The sequence below is a fragment of the Mobula hypostoma genome, chromosome 1, assembly GCF_963921235.1.
Source record: "Mobula hypostoma chromosome 1, sMobHyp1.1, whole genome shotgun sequence".
Lineage (NCBI taxonomy): Eukaryota > Metazoa > Chordata > Chondrichthyes > Myliobatiformes > Myliobatidae > Mobula > Mobula hypostoma.
Genome location: NC_086097.1, coordinates 92,134,924 through 92,147,720, shown reverse-complemented (window position 1 = coordinate 92,147,720; position 12,797 = coordinate 92,134,924). Strand labels below are relative to the sequence as shown.

At 41.2% G+C, this 12,797-nt stretch overlaps 1 protein-coding gene across 5 annotated transcripts in view; it reads left to right on the top strand.

Annotated features, from left to right (window-relative positions):
- Positions 1 to 12,797, top strand: part of ltk (leukocyte receptor tyrosine kinase) — a 252,845-nt gene that overhangs the window by 189,430 nt on the left and 50,618 nt on the right. The window lies entirely within an intron of this gene.

The following is a 12,797-nucleotide window of genomic DNA, read 5'->3' as shown; positions in this document are numbered from 1 at the left end:
TATATGTCTTCTTGAGTGGGCAGGGTTTAATATTCAATCCTGAGTGGGGGATCTGAATTGCCTACTCTTGATTGGTTAGTTTAAATTGGCCTTGTTCTGATTGGCCAATTTATTTTAGGCCAAACCCTCTTTAGGAATGTGTGATGCCAGACTGGACCTATCTCTACTCTAGCTTTGAAGATTCCTGATGAGGTTTGGCCTAAAAATCAACCAATCAGAACAATTCAAGCTAACCAATCAGGAATGGGCAATTCAGATCCAGCCAATCAGAATCAAGTATCAGACCCTGCCCATGCCCTGCTCCCTAAGGGGACACTTGTGCCTGAAGGTTTCCTGTTGAAACAGTGCAATCAGTTTCTGTAAGTAAGTGACTGTTAAGGCCAAAGGACAGCATGGATAGAATGTTACACTTGGTCAATGAATTAGTTAAAAGGGAAGTGGTAAAGAAGGGAGATCTAAGCAGGCAGTCAGGATAGAGTTAACCAAATATTTAGCCATAGAAGGAGAATATCAAAAGAAAGAGGCCAAGGGCAGCAGAGATTTAATCAAGTGATGCCAGAAGTAGGTCTCTAGACAACTTAAGGCAGTGTTACCAGTGGATAAGAGGTCACAGTTGGAGGAGTGCAGAGGTCCTAGACACTGGAGCATTTTAAGGAAGATGTAGACACATTGAGGGGACTTGGGTGTGATAATGTACTGGCACTGGCGAACCAGGTCAATCAGCAGAGGGATGACGATGCCTGAGAATTCTGCGGCTGACCCACGGTAGGATGACAAGAAAAAGGGCAATTCCAGTTGTCCCTCCAGTCTCCTGTATTTCTCTTTGTGTCCACCTGCATGATTACACGTCACTTCTTTGCTCATTCTTGCCCTACCTGGCAGATTGTTATAAACATTCAGCACTCTTTATGTAAATCTCAACATGTTGTTGTCACTTCAATTTTATCTTTCACAAATTTTGCCTTTGATTATAATTGTTTCAATTATTTTAAAGCAATAATCTTACTTTGCCATTTAAAATGTTTTATATCTATTCCATAAAATCATAAATGTCCTATAATTAACCTGTAGAGTACTTGATTCACTGTAGGGTGTGGAGATAGGAGAAGGCTGTTCAAGGCCCCAGGTACATTGTACCATGTAGAATTAGATCGTGCTCATCAGTATCTTAATTCCATCCAACAGTCTTTATTCAATATTGCTGTATACTTCCCCAACATAAATATATCATCCTTGATTTTGAAAGAAAATGTATTTATCTTTGGGTGGGGAGGGGGTGTGAGAGTTCCACGTATTCACTAGTCAGACAGCATCCTTCCTAGCCCAGCTATGTTTTGAAGATTATCCTCCTTTGCTTATATCCTAGTGCTCGTGGCATAAACGTATTGTGTTTTTTTTACACAAGGCCATCAACTTTAGAATTAGACATCCAGGTTTCTGCTCTTCCGTAGTTCTCGTTATTTCGAAACTCTGCTGACCAATGTTATTAGGTCCAGTGTGGCTGATTCTACAATGCATCACATTAAAGTCTATCTGCTTCCCCAATTCACTTGTTCTTTCAAGGCTTCTGTGTAACCTCTTCCTCCCATCTACACAATTCTCTAGGTCAACTATCTCTGTCATTAGCAACCTAGGATAAAGCTCTTTATTCTTTCAAGACGTTGGGAAATACAGTTACCAGTTGGGTATATTATCAGTCACACATAAGCAATGGTGGTTCTTCTACCATACCAATTCCTACTGTATCTAATGGGTGCCACTGAATTTCATACCACATCATTTCAGTTATAAATCTTGCGTAATCTTCCTGATATGGTTCCTAGAGCTGGTATTTATTTCTTCCTTTTCCCAGTAATTTTCACCACCCTCTCCTACCCACGTTGACTTGTGATTGATGTGTTCATCGAATGTTTCCAAAAAACAATCCACAACTGCCCACAGCCCATGAAAATGGTAAAGCAAGTTGCAGCCAGCTATTCCAAAGTGAGAAGGTGAGGCACCAGACGGGGTCTGAGTCCAATCTCCTTCTCCATTACAATGTTTACATTCCAATACAAAATGGACCATGGTCACTTTCCACCCCTTAACTTCATGAGCTTCAACTATTGCTCCTCCAATGCATGACACACATAAGTTTGGCACAGAACAAAATGGAAGATGAGACTTGCCTGGTCTGCACAGCTCACCTACTTCCTGATTAAATTCAGATGCATCAGGACTTCCCTTCATTACTGAAAAGCTAGAAAAATGACAGGAGAATGGGGTTGAAAGAGATAATAAATCAGCCATGATGGAATAGCAAGCTGACTTGATGGGTGAAGTGGCCCTAATTCTACTTCTGTGTTCTTGTGGTCTAACCCTCTACTTTGCATTCCATTCTTTGGATATTTGATTCTGATTCGTCATTTTTTTTTTGCTTCATGTTGCTATTTATATAATTTTTGTATTGGTTAAGTACAGAGTTGCCGCAGAATATTCGTTCTTGTATCACTTTGAACTCACATGTCTATAACAACGTAAAGAGCCACAAGCTTGTACCTCTTGTAAAGCAGAGCTTTGGGTTATTTGTATCTGTCACCTGTCCAAATGCGTTAGTTTTAGTTGTGACTCTATTCTGAAAGGATTTGTATTCAGCCTCATTGATTAGAGTTCAAGACTGCATGCTTATAATTTTTAGTTTGGGTTTCATTCTTAGGTTTTTGAGGATGAAGATTCTTGTAATCTCAGACTGGCAAATTCACCTCTATCACACCAGGAAATCCAGTGTATTCTCTACTTGGCACTAAATATACAGTTCAATATAGTCCTTCCTGTATTACAAATATAATTCAAATATGTGACAAAGGGTGCAAAATACCCTGAGGCATCCTATAGCTATGATGAATGCAAGTCTCTCTCTTCTTGCTTTCCTGTATCATTACTCTAAATTATTAAAGCCCTGGTGATACACCTGTTAGCCATCTGAGGTTTGGACTGGATTCTCCTATTGTGTTGTCTCTGCTGCTCCTCTCTACAAGCACCTAACTGTCCTTGTCCATCTGACTTGATCTTGTGTCTCTCTATTGTTTCTGTAGACAGGGTGTGTCTGTTCACAAAGTGGGTGGTGATGATATGTAGGTCTTTTCTCATCCCCCAGCTGTGACATCACCACACTTTCTTAACAGAGGTCAGACTGGAATTCTTCCCATTCTTTGATCTAAACATTGGATAGCTACATAAATGGATACTTTGGTGTAGAATAGCTTAAATTGTTTTCCCTGGGAAGTTTTCATGTTTTATTGTTTTACAATATTGAATCACAGTGGATTTAATTAGGGGTATTTTTGATACTGATGAATAGAAAAAGACTTTCGTGTCAAAATGAGAACAAATCTCTACAAAGCGATCTAAATTAATTACAAATATAAAACACAAAATAATTGATTGCTTAACTATTTACCATTGGCAGCAATTACAGCCTTGAGTCTGTGTGGATAGGTCTCTATCAGCTTTGTACATCTGGTACTGCAATTTTTCCCCATTTACAAAACTGCTCAAACGCTGTCAGATTGCATGGGAATCATGAGTGAACGGCCCTTTTCAAGTCCAGCCACAAATTCTCTGTTGGATTGAGGTCTGGATTCTGGTTTTAAGCCATTCCTGTGTAACTTTGGCTTTATGCTTGGGGTTATTGTCTTGCTAGAAAACAAATCTTCTCAGACATCGCAGTTCTCTTGCAGACTGCATCAGGTTTTCCTTCAGGATTTCCCTGTATTTTGCTGCATTCATTTTACTCTCTACCTTCACAAGCCTTCTAGGGCCTGCTGCAGTGAAGCATCCCCACAGCATAATGCAGCCATCACCATGCTTCACAGCAGGGATGGTGTGTTTCTGATGATGTGTGGTGTTTTTGGCTTACACCAAACATAGTGTTTAGTCTGATGGCCAGAAAGCTCAATTTTGGTTTCATTGGACCACAGAACCTCCTTCTAGCGGACTTGGGTCTCCCACATACCTTCTGACAAATTCTAGCCAAGATTTCATGTGTTTTTTTTCAACAGTGTCTTTCTCTTTGCCACTTTCCCTTAAAGCTGTGACTGGTGAAGCACCCAGGCAACAGTTGTTGTGTGTGCAGTTTCTCTCATCTCAGCCACTGCTCCAGAGTTGTCATGGGCCTGTTAGTGGCTTCCCTCACTAGTCCTCTTCTTGCAAGGTCACTCAGTTTTTGAGGATGGCCTGCTCTTGGCAGATTTAAAGCTGTGCCATATCCTTTCCAATTCTTTTTGACTGACTTGACTGTACTCAAAGGGATATTCAGTGACTTGGAAATTTTCTTGTATCCATCTCCTGACTTGTGTTTTTCAATAAACTTTTTGTGGAGTTGTTTGAAGTGTTCTTTTGTCTTCAAGGCATAGTTTTTGCCAGGATACTGACTCACCAGCAGTTGGACCTTCCAGATCAGGTGTATTTTTACCACAGTCAGTTGAATCACCTTGACTGCACGCAGGTGATCTCCATTTGACTAATTATGGGACTTCTAAAACCAATTGGCTGCACCTGTGATGATTTGGTATGTCATATTAAAGGGATGTGAATATTTATGCAATCACTTATTTTATGTTTTATATTTGTAATTAATTTAGATCACTTTGTAGAGAAGTTTTCACTTTGACATGAAAGAGCCTTTTTGTGTTGATCTGTGTCAAAAAAAGCCAGATTAAATCCACTGATTCGATGTTGTAAAACAAAACATGAAAACTTCCAAGGGGATTGCATACATTTCATAGGCACTGTATAGCATTGCGTTCCACACTTTTGTGTCAGTGTGCATTAGTAGCTGTTTGTATCAGCTATACAGTTTGTAATGAATATCAAAATAACATCTTAAGAAGCAGGTTGCAAACTTATCAGAAACAGGACTGTGAACCAAGATAACTCATTTCTAGCAATTCTGAGCAGGTAATATGGATGCTGATAGCTAGCATAATTTGGACCTGAGAGAGCTATCTGAATTTTCTATGTTCTTATGAAATAACTTCAGTAAGACATGAGTGACAAGTGCAATCATGCACGCTTGATGCAGACAAGAGAAAATCTGCAGATGCTGGAAATCTGAGCAACACGCACAAAATGCTGCAGGAACCCAGCAGGCCAGGCAGCATCTATGGGGGAGAAAAAAGTACACTCAACGCTTCGGGCCGAGGCCCTTCAGCAGGACTCAGGAAGGGCCAGTCCTGCTGAAGGGTTTTGGCCCGAAATGTCGACTGTACTTTTTTCTCCCCCATAGATGCTGCCTGGCCTGCTGAGTTCCCCCAGCATTTTGTGCGCGTTGCTTGATCCAGGTTGCTCAATGCAACAAGTTTTTAAGTGGATCCTTTGGTAACCTAGTGCCGTAGATATGGTGGAGTTCAGCCAGCTGAAGATGGAAAGTGCATTCTAGTACAGATGAAGGCTTGCTATGTTTATGGTTGACAGATGTGACTGACTGGAGTAGCTCATCTCTCCCATTCTATCAGAGCCATCTGCAACTTTGTCTTGACTGTTCTATGTTCTTCTACCATATCATTACTCAGCTGTAGGGACCAGCCTTGATTGACTGGTTCTTTTATTCCAAGTTATCTATTTGTAGGCAGAGAAACATGTGTTATGGCTATTCTTTGCTCTTCTATGTTACCTTCTTTCTATTCTTCATTTGTCGTCAGCCTGCTCTTAACAGCTTGAACTACCACTGCCTCTCCTCTTGATTCATCAGACACAGAAATGGCTGAGTTGGAATTCTCTACAGCCAGATCCTAGGAGTAACTGAAGCTTTTAACATTGGCTTAACTTCCCACAGAGAAGGCTAAGGGGACACTAAATTTGAGCTATTCTAATTCATAGAGATCTAAAATAGAATGAATAGGATGGAACGCAAACACGAGGAAATCTGTAGATGCTGGGCCTCCTGTCCCATGATCCTCTCATATCCCTTTTGCCAATCAACCGTCCAGCTCTTGGCTCCATCCCTCCCCCTCCTGTCTTCTCTTATCACTTCGGATCTCCCCCTCCCCCTCCCACTTTCAAATCTCTTACTAACTCTTCCTTCAGTTAGTCCTGACGAAGGGTCTCGGCCTGAAACGTCGACTGTACCTCTTCCTAGAGATGCTGCCTGGCCTGCTGCGTTCACCAGCAACTTTGATGTGTGTTGCTTGAATAGGATGGAAACTCAAACTAAGGACCATCAATTTGAAGGAATGAGTGGATTAGAGGGAAGTGGGGGGAATAAGAGGCTGAAATCTTCGGCTTAGTTAACCAGCACTTGAAGAGTAAGACCTGTAGGGCCAACACCATAAAATTGGGAGGTGGGATTGGAATTGACAATTCCTCTTTTGCTTGGAGCAGACAAAATGGACTGAACAGCCTCCATATGTATCATAAATGTTCAATGATTGTATGATTTCTAGAGTTCTAAACATCATATTTGCCAACTACTGGCTCCATAATCATTCACTTACAACTGTGCAGTGCCAGGTTCAGTCTCTAATTCCCTATCTTCTTCATTAAGATGCTTTTCACCTCCAGAACAGTGCCTGTTTCCACCCCTCTTCAGCAACTCAACTTATAACTCTGTTATCTGTAGACTGTTCCAACGGTCCAATGTCCAGCCTCCCATCCTCTTTGCCGCATGAGCTCAGAGTCAAAGTCAAATTTGTTGTCATATGCACAAGTACGTGTATGTACAAGTGCATTAAAAACAGGTGCATAGTATCATATCAGCAGCATTCACAAGAAAAACATAAATTATACTCAATTTTTACAAGACTCATTGAATTCCAGTACCTGCTAACAGTTCAGCTAACCCAGGAACTTTGTGTTTCCCCTTCAGAATCTGGATTTCAACTCCCTTCATGTTCACTCTACTACTTTCTGTCATCTTTTCCAGTTCTGCAATCCTTCATCCCAATGCTCCTTTTTGGGGTATTCCCAAGTTTAATCATCTCATCACTGACAGGCATGCCAATGGTTGCCTTGATCCTACCTAAGCTCCAAAATTTCCTCCATAAACTTTTTATGTCTCCCCACCCTCTTAAATGTGCTCTTGAAAATCTGGCCACCTCTCTTTTTTTGAGGACTTAGCGTAATTTTACTTATTAATGCTCCTGTGAAGTGCCTAGGAACAGTTTTGATATTCAAAATACACTAAAATGCAAGTTGTTGTTCTAATCTTCAATATATTATAATATTATTTCAAGTATTAATGGAAACTAGTCTATGTACCCCGCTGTAGCCAGACTGCCTGAGCTTTATGGATATTGTTAGAAGCTGCACTTTATTCCTGCTTAAGTACCAAGTATTATTAAGTATTGTTAAGAATCAATGTTTGAATAGTAAGAGGAAAGAAATGAACTAACCTAGTCCTTTCCATGTGCAAAATATTCCTCAAGTAATCGAGGAAGAGCTTTGAGGATAAGTCTGAACCACAGGAACAGGTAGATGGGATCTTTAATAACTCAGAGCTCCACTGAAGTATTGTCTTTGACCATGTGCTTGAGTCTTGGAGTTCAACGACTCCAAATTACTGTACAACTGAGCTAATTGGGCATTTGTTAACACGGTATCTGTCAAAAGGGAATTGATGTAGTAAAGGATTAAAAATAAATCCTAGGGAAGAAGCAAAGGTGGGGCTATTTGGGAAGCTCATTCATTGATCCAGGCTAGATGTGATAGTCTAAATGCCCAAATGGCCTCATTTGTATACAATGGGAAATACTAAGGTGATATGATATTTAACCATTAATCCTCTCATAATCCTTCATATTGCTCTCATCTCACCATTTATTAAATGCTAACTGATCATCTATTTAAGCTATACTGTACCTCAGTGGTGAGATTTAAACATTTGAGAATGTAAAAACCAATCGTTCTCTCAGTATTAGTTGACTAAGCACAGAGCAGCAAATATTTTAGACTCAATTGCTTCAGCTGATGGCTTTATCGTGATCTGCCATTATGGAGTGTTATCACGCCATAATGTGACAGTACCATATCACTGTTAATACTGTTGCCGTGTCTTTGACATCATCACAATTGCCATTTATATCATCATGATTGTCCTTGACACCATCACTACTGCCTTTGACATCACCACAGTGACACTCTGCCATCACCATTCTTATCTTTTCCATCACTATTATGTCTTTAACAACCTCACTGGTGTTTTGATATCAGAACCTTTAACAATCAATTAAAACTTCTGTCCACCTCAATAAAACAAAGGATTCAGTTGATTTTATCTTGACTAATTAATTCCTTAAGTTTCTAACCAAGGTAATGATCTTTAGCAATCAATACCAATTCTTTGGCCTGTTTGAACTATGGCTCCACAATTTGTAAATCTGAACTTAATTTAGCTGGCTTTAGACATTTTATTCTGCAGAGCCTATGATACGTTGTCAAGTGTGCACTGTGTCTATCAGAAGAGGCAAATAAAGGCTCACTAGAAAATGTTCCTTGTGTCTGGTGCAATTATTTAAGTGCTAATGTACCAGTACTAAGCTGCAATGAGTGGGGAAATGTGCTTGTGGGCTTCAGCTTGAGAAGGGAATGGGTCAAGTTCAAAGCAACCCACCTTGAATATCTCTGCTCCTCTCAAACCCCATATTCGGGTAAGTATGGTGTCAACATTTGACCTTAATGGTGCAGCTTCAAGCTGCTCCTTTAGGCATACTAACTGGGCAACATTATAGCTTCATTTCCCTGAATGCTAAAGATCTTTAAACAGGCTTTAGGTCCTCATTTTGGATGTCCAAAAAGCTATCCTGTCAGTTTTTGGTGTGAGAACTGGATTTTTTTGATATCGCACCAGTAATGTGGGCATTGGCTCAATCTTTCCTTTTTTTTCTTCTTGTGACCTGCAGGAAAGAGGCTCTGATGTTTCATGTTAGGTGCATAGCTTTGATCTGAGGGGTCACCTTTTATCGGATTGATTGGAAGGCCAAGGATTGATTTATTAGCTTCAGTGAGTCAGACAAGGAAAGAACAGGAATTTAATAAGTGAGGCTAAAATTGAAATGCTGGGGATTTAGTTCCACCTTTGAGTCATGCCATTTTAATTCAAGAAGCACCCTCATCAGATCTAATGGGAGATACAGTACTGTGCTCAAAATCCTAGGCATATATATGGGCGCTGAAGACTTTTGCACATTACTGTATATAATGCCTTTCCAGTGACCAAATAACACTTAATACTACTGAGGTAATACAAAGCTAAATACTCCTATTGCTGCTACCCAACCACCTTCCTACTTTAACCAATACACGGTACTATGCAAAGGTTTTGGGCATCCTGGCTATGTATACTGTATGTGCCTAAGACCCTTGCACAGTACTGTAGTCAGTAAGGTGCTTTCTTGGGGGTCAGAGAAGGTTGATGGTGTTGCTGCTTTTTGCACTTGGCTGGATAAAGACTTCGTAATCTTTTGCCGCAATTTTCTGTCCAACTTGCTGTGAAGGCATTAACTCTCAATAAACTTGCAGTTCCATGGTGGCCCTCCACTGGAGTATTGGTGATCCATTTGGCCATGAAAAATCTTGCAGTTCAGTCCAACCCCTTCAGATCCAGATGTCAACACATATGCGATTCCCATCGTAGATGCTAAAGACTGATTGGTATGGTGTCCCAGTGGATTAACAACCCCAACTTTCTCTTTCAACGCTTCTGTCCTGTGTTTCTTGAAACCCAAAAGTCTGAGATGAAATGGGGCCACTTGGCCTCTGCCTCACTTGAAGACAGATCAATTTTCGTGGATGAGATATCGAGGCCTGAGTCTGCACATCTGACCATTGCTCCAGCTTGCTTTACATTAGATTGTTCTTGTCTTTGGAAAGTCAGCTGGTTTCAGACTACCTGGGGTGTGCTGCAGGACTGCATCATTGTGCAATCAAGACAAGTCTTTGGGGAAGATGACAAACATGAATTCAAATCTGAACTGTAAGCAGAAATTTAATAGAATACAGTGGAACTAGTGAAACTGGTATCCCACCATCTAAATTTCCTTTGGATTGTCATGATGCTCAGTGATATCTCAAGGAAGGACAAATTGACTAATAAACAAGTTCCTGCCTAGACTTCAAACTTGATGCCAATGCTCCCCCCCCCCCCGATAAGCTGGGTGAATTAGTTTACATCTATTAAATGCTTCTATTTGCTGATTGATATAACAGAACTATAATTTACAGGATCACTTTGGGATGTACAATACCACTCCACAAGTTGTGCTCCAAACTTCCACTTCAAGCTTGAGTCCAGTGTCCGAATGCTTTGGGTGACTACATCACTTTGGATTTGAACTGGTGTAGCACGGGAAGTTTATAATGAAAATGTCTTTGGACGTACGTACCTGCTAAAAGTGGGCTCAGCGTCAGCTAGGTTCATTTTGTCCATTAGAATCGTGTTTAATATCATTGGCATATATCGTGAAATTTGTTAACTTTGCAGCAGCGGTACAATGCAATGCATGATAGAGAGAAAAATGAAAACTGAATTACAGTAAGTATGTATTAAGTAGTTAAATTAAGTAGTGCAAAAGAATAGAAAATAAAAACGTAGTGAGGTAGTGTTCGTGGGTTCAATATCTATTCAGAAATTAACTGGCAGAGGAGAAGAAGCTGTTCCTGAATCGTTGAGTGAGTGTCTTCAGGCTTCTGTACCTCCTTCCTGATGGTAGCAATGAAAAGAGGGCATGTCCTGGGTGGTGGGGTTCCTTAATGATGGGCTCCGGCTCTCTGAGGTACCGCTCCCTGAATGAGATATGTGCATTCTATTCCTATTTCCTCTGGCAAGCTGTAAGCTGGACTAGCAGACAGTGTACGTCTGATGTCGTGGTTATGACTTGGTCGCAGGATGAGGGAACTCTGTTGGGTGGGGGTGGGGCCACAGAATTCCCGGTGTAATTGTCAGTCGGCTATCCTCGTGTTGACCATGATATTCCCAGAGGACATGCCTTATAGGCTCCTCCCTGTATTCAGAGGATTATTGTGACTGTTTTCCAGGTTTGCTGCAGTGTTAGATAAGCTGGTTTATTACAAGCGTCCCAGTATTCCCAGAGCGGTGGTCTCTGAGGGCCATCCAGCCAGATTAATCTACCCTTGTCCCAGTTTTCCTAGAACTGATAATTTTCACTTGTATGGTTTCATACTTGCATATGACATATTAGGAGGCCATTCAGGCCATCAAGTCATTGGCAGCTCACAAAGCACTGCCATCAATCCTATCTCCCACAGACAGTCTACAGATGCTGTAAATCCTGTTCAACACACATTTTAATTCCACATCCCATTCCCATTCTGATATGTCTATCCACGGCCTCCTCTACTGTAAAGATGAAGCCACACTCAGGTTGGAGGAACAACACCTTATATTCCGTCTGGGTAGCCTCCAACCTGATGGCATGAACATTGACTTCTCTAACTTCCGCTAGGCCCCACCTCTCCCTCGTACCCCAGCTGTTACTCATTTTTATGCACACATTCTTTCTCTCACTCTCCTTTTTCTCCCTCTGTCCCTCTGAATATACCCCCTGCCCATCCTCTGGATCACCCCCCCCTTGTCTTTCTTCCCAGACCTCCTGTCCCATGATCCTCTCGTATCCCCTTTTGCCTATCACCTGTCCAGTTCTCGGCTCCATCCCTCCCCCTCCTGTCTTCTCCTATCATTTTGCATCTCCCCCTCCCCCTCCAGCTTTCAAATCCCTTACTCACTCTTCCTTCAGTTAGTCCTGACGAAGGGTCTCGGCCTGAAACGTCGACTGCGCCTCTTCCTATAGATGCTGCTTGGCCTGCTGCGTTCACCAGCAACTTTGATGTATGTTGCTTGAATTTCCAGCATCTGCAGAATTCCTGTTGTTTAAGTGTTGGAGGAGCTCAGTACATCAGGCAGTATCTATGGAGGAGAATAAATAGTTGACATTTTGGGCCAAGGCCCTTCAACAGGACTCCAGCATTTTATGAGTATTGCCCATTTCCCCACAAATTTCCTTGTAAAGTATTTTCACACACATATGCCCATAAATTCCTCCCTGATTCTTCTTCCACCCACACACGACAGGCAAAGTAGAGTAACTAATTAATCTGGAACATGGGAGGAAACCAGAGGTCCTTGGAGAAACCCATGAGATCACAGAAAGAGAGTGCCACCTCCACACAGACAACACCAGAGTTTGGAATCAAGCCCAGGCTGCTGGAACTTTGAGGCAGAATCTGTTCTTGCTATATCACTGTGCCACTAGATTTTTTTTCCTGATATTTTATCTAATTTGGTTTTGATCTTTAAAAGATTCCGTGACGAAAGATTATGGCTCCAAGAAAAATTACTGGATTGAAAGGCTGTTAGGAAGCAAACACTTTCCATATATCAAACAGAAATCAAATAAAAACACTTATAACTTTTAATCGAGAAGTGATCTTGAGAATTGTAATTCTGTTATATCAACAAATAGAATATATTCAGCAGTTTGTGAAATGAGCAGTCAATGAACTCCACACCCTTTGAAGTTAGAAGTAGGTCTCCAACACTGAGATTTGTTTTTAAGAGAACAAACTATTCCCACATCATGTTAAGGAGATCTGGTATGAAGATCTGGTAGGGAGATCCATCCTAGAAAGACAGTCTCCATGGAGATCAGGTAAGAAGATTTCAAAGAAATGATTGTAATTTTCTCTCTCATTGCAATTGCTGCTTTTGTCTGGTTTCATTGGTATTGGCTGACCTCACTCTCCTGGATATTTTACGAACGCAAGCACCTCTTGGCTGTCAGTGTTTGGGGTACGTGAGACAAGTG